We start from the raw sequence: 4,818 nt of genomic DNA, 5'->3' as shown, positions 1-4,818 counted from the left end.
GAACGCGCTGACGTAAGAAGTTTGCTCGAGAAGGCCGATCATAAAGTTCTTATGGAGATTACGCGCTGTTTACAGTAAGCTCCGCTGCTTTTTAATAGTTTTTCTGGTAACACTTTAGAATACTGTTTCTTACTTACTGCATTACTAATAAAGAATTACTGAAGAACTAATAGGTAATTCTTCATTAACACTTAAGTCACTACTGTTAACTACTAAGGAAGATGTGTTAACTAATCAGTATATAATAGAATTTTAAGATTTTGTTAAGCAACAGCTAATCAATAACTAATGAATTCTGTCATACCTCCTGAAGAACTACTATTAATTATCAACTAATTAAGGTTCAAGAAAAATAACTATGAAGTAACTACTAATGAACAGTCAAACACAATTACATTGAGCTGTGTCCCTTTCTTATTTACTAATGTTATCAGTAGTAGTATTATAAAAATGCAATATTAATAAATGCAATAAATTTTATAGAGGTTTTTGCCTGTGTGGTAAATAATTGTTTTGTGAGTGTGTTCTGTAAGAAATCGACTTTGGAAAGGAACCCAACCCCCATTGTAAATGCCTTGCCATAGCCAGCTTACCTCAGATTAGTTTTTATATTTCATATACAGTACTGTGAGTGTGTCTGTTTTCCTCAGCTTATCACATTGCCATTGAGTAAATTCTAGTATGTAAGGCAGTGACTGAGGGAAAGTGAAAATACAGGGAACCCATTAGTAATTAATAAAGAATTATCAAATAATTCTGCAGGAATTACTTAGAACCTGAAACAGTATTCTAAAGTGAACATATAGGGAACCCATTAGCAATTCATAAAGAATTATTAGATAATTCTGCAGTAATTACTTAGAACCTGAAACAGTACACTGTCAGAAAAAATGTGCAAAATTTGTACCTTTAGTACAACGGCTTGTCACTGGGGCAGTACCTTTTAATGGGACAAAATTGTACCTTAATATAAAGGAACATATTTGTACCATTCCAGTTTGTACCTTTAAGGACATTTTTTTGTACCATGGGCAACCAAAATGTACCTTTTGTTTGTTGAAACTTGCTGGTACAATATTGTACCTTCATCAAAGGTACAAATCTTGTCCCCTAAGGTACCACCCCAGTGACAAGTCCGTTTGTACCTTAACAGTGGCAAATTTGTTCCTTCAAGAACTATTAAAGGCCATTTTCCTATTGAATAACATGCACATTCAACAACTGAATTCAAAAGGCACTTTAATATCAGAAAACTGTAAATACATATCAAATACACATAAGTGGTTGAACAAACACTGTTCCAGTTTACAGTAAAATATTTCTTTGTGTAAATACATCTTTCCAGTTTACAATAAAGACTTCAAAAATGATCAGAGTATTACTTTAAAAAAAGCTCAAGTTGCTGCAATTTCACAATACAATTACACTAAAATGTTACAGTACATAAAATACAATTACATTAAAATGATACAGTACTTAAAAAAACTAGACAACCTTCCACTCCCACCCCCCACACCCCACTTTTGACATAACATCCCTGCATTTATTTAACATTAACATTTTCAAAGAACACCATCCTCCACCTCAGCTGCTCAGCAAAATTCAGTTCCATTTTCCATCCCAAGATTTTCTTCTCACTGAAGACCTGTGTCCAGTCAGACATTCCCAAAATCTTCAGTGGGATATGGTGTGGCTGGTTCTTCCTGAACAAAATGAAGAATCAGTATTAGAAAAGACAAAGTAAATTGATTAAATTTGCATTTCCACTGACTAGTTACAACTGTACCTCTAGACTTAGGGCCAGATTTACTAACAGCATGCACCAGCGCAAACCCTCTTTTGGCGTTAAAAATCTACTGTCAGGATTTACTAAAGACACACAGTGAGAGATTAGCCCTGAAAAGGCGTGGACAGTTATCTGATTGCTTATGTATTTGTAGGAGTTTCCCTTTCAGACCTTAAATTTATGGGAGGAGAGAATTTAAATGAATCACGCAACGCAACTTACTAAGATTTGCACTCGTCAATTTACTGGTATTTGCCCCATTATTTAACGCCCAAAAAAAGCATGTCTTAAAACATAGGTAATTTGTGCTGCGGTTGGTAGATTGCGTTGGTCCTTATGGAAATGAGATGTTTCGTCTGTGTTCTCTGTGTGTGCGCCTTGTCAGTAAATAACACGTAGAAATTTCCACTCCCGGTGCTTTTATGGAATTGCCCTGTTTAGTAAATCTGGCCCTTAATGTAGAATATTTATTATCTTAATACAGTTTCTTTGCATATAACACCTGTCAGATTGTGACAATTGTTCACTTTCTCCCTGAATATCACCAGAAGTAAATCAAGAGCAGCATGAAAATCCACATCTAAAAAGACATTTAGCAGCTAAAGACATACAATATTCAGTTCATTCTTTCAAAACAAGCAGATTCTAAAGCCAAAACATGCATACCACAAAGATTCACAGCTTCTCTTCTGGCATCCATGTAATGTGCTTCTATAACGGATTTCCCCTTAACCAACATAAACACATTGTACACATTTTCACTCAAAGGGTTAGTTCACCCAAAAGTAACAATTCTGTCATTAATTTCTCACCCTCATGTCCTTCCACACCCACATTACACCAGCACATTTAAGCTTCTGGAAGAACCAATCAGATTTCTTCTTGAGTGTCAAGCAAGTATGGTTGAGCTTCTGATCAATATTTATTTAGAAATAAAGGGCTAAATTAGATCTATTCTCTATATAATGTGACCGCGTTTCTTTAGAAAACTTGGATTCAGCCACTTGATTCGTATGAATTTATTTTACAATCTCTTTATTATGGAAGCATACAGTATAAGCAAATGTCAATTTGAAATGTAATGACAATGCAATATGTAAAATGGCAATGTATTTCTTATTTGAATTTACTTTGTCCATACCATGTGTGCAACATTTAGGGCAAAGTGATAATTCAAATTCAATAATATAGTTAAATTTGCCATTTCCTACACTAGTTTTAACATATAATTTGAACATATTTTAAATTTTCATAAACTGCAAAAGTAAAATGAATATATATTAAAGAAATGATTAGATACGTTTAACATGTTCAAGCAAAAATTGTAGGAAAATGATCATTTAAATGTTATTTTTCATCATTGAATTTACACTCACATTTAAGAGTTTTGCAATTGCATTTTTATTAAATACCCATGATGAATGTAGCAAAATTCATTGTGGATTTGAAAATGCATTTTGAGCTGCCTTGATGCAATGATTGACAGGGCGAGTAGGAAACATGTTCGGCTCGGAATGCATTTTCAAATCCCCATTGAATTTTGCTGTATTCATTGTGGATATTTAATAAAAATGGTCTTAAGTGTCTTAACTGTTAAAGAATACAATTAGAAAAAAATTCTATTTAAATGATCATTGTGCTACAATTTATGCTTGTTACATATTAAACATCTAATAATTTTTGTAATACATTTTCATTTTAATTTCACAACTTATAAAATGTTAAAATGTATTTTTACATACATACAATTTTTACAACTTTACATACTGCATTGCCATTTTGTTACATTTCAAAAAACATTTGTTACCTGTATGCTTGCATGTTTTATGATTGTTATGAAGATTCATAGATTTGAATGAATAGACTTTCAATGAAGAGACAGAAATCTTACAGATTTCATCTAAAGTGCAGTTTTACTGTGCTTTATTTATCAAGATTTACATTACTGTCATTATGGCAAACAACTCTGAGAACTAAAATTTCCTGTGTGTGCTCCTCAGAAGAAAGAATATCATAAGGGAATATTGTAAGATTATAACAATAATAATAATTCTAACTCATTTCGTACTAATACTTGCCTCGCAGCTGAAGATGCAGACTTGTTGGATAAGTTTGCATCAATTTAACTTCTCAAAAAAGCTGTGCTATCCGTGAGACCAGCACTGACAGTTTCCCCATCATCTTCGTGATCTGAAAGTTAACGGCACATTTGTTTCATTATTAGTTTCAAAGTACTCTAATAAAATGAATGACATGTATATGACTTAGAGATATAGGGCAGAATCAGGTAATCACATTCTTTTAAACACAGAGACCGAACAATAGGAAAATCACACGGAACGCGCTCAATTTGTCAGTATTGTTGATATACGCTCGCTGGCGTCAATGGGTGGCTGTGACATCTTATACATTTTTGATTCGGTTAAATATAAACATAAAACTCACCTTTGAATTTCCTCCTCTCTTCGTCTGATAATTCGAGTCGAGCCTCTCGCTTATGAAGTTCTTCTGACGATAAAGAAGCCGAAGTCATGGTTGTGGTGGCGCTGCAAGCGGGCACTCTCCTTCCCGCTCTCCGTTGTTTGAAAATTTCGTAACGGCTGCTACGACTTCGGCCAGTCAAGTCTTGTATTGCTATGCGTAATAGTTAACCATTAATACTTAATAGTTACAGTGGGCAGTGTTGATCAAATGTCATATTGTATATGACTTAGCGATAATTTAATACTAAAGCCATTAATTTCATTTACAAGATTAAAAAATGTATACAAATGGCTAAAGGCATTTTAGTGCATACAGGGTTTCTACAGGTTTCATCAAATCTAATATAATGTTTTTTAATGCCTTTTTAATGCCAATTTTTAAAAATGTTAATGCCATATATATATATATATATATATATATATATACATATATATATTGCTAAATGTCAATAGATGACGTCATACGGCAATTAGAATATTCATTATGTCATTAAGTTGCATTCGCATTCTGCCAAGTGTCAGCCCTTTACATTTGTTTGCTTCTCTGCT

The 4,818-nt window shown here is 33.3% G+C and overlaps 1 long non-coding RNA gene across 1 annotated transcript; it reads right to left on the bottom strand.

The window, feature by feature from the left end:
• Positions 1-1,222: 1,222 nt before the first annotated feature.
• LOC127514417 (uncharacterized) lies at positions 1,223-4,398 on the bottom strand. Its single transcript, XR_007930628.1, has 3 exons — positions 4,232-4,398; positions 3,861-3,976; positions 1,223-1,699 (listed from the first exon to the last, which is right to left on the bottom strand). It is a non-coding gene; the product is annotated as an uncharacterized LOC127514417 (long non-coding RNA).
• Between the last annotated feature and the right edge of the window lie 420 nt (positions 4,399-4,818).

Source organism: Ctenopharyngodon idella, chromosome 6 (genome assembly GCF_019924925.1).
Source record: "Ctenopharyngodon idella isolate HZGC_01 chromosome 6, HZGC01, whole genome shotgun sequence".
In the NCBI taxonomy this organism is placed as follows: domain Eukaryota; kingdom Metazoa; phylum Chordata; class Actinopteri; order Cypriniformes; family Xenocyprididae; genus Ctenopharyngodon; species Ctenopharyngodon idella.
Note: the sequence above shows the minus strand (reverse complement) of the source record. Positions and strands in the feature narration are given on the sequence as shown.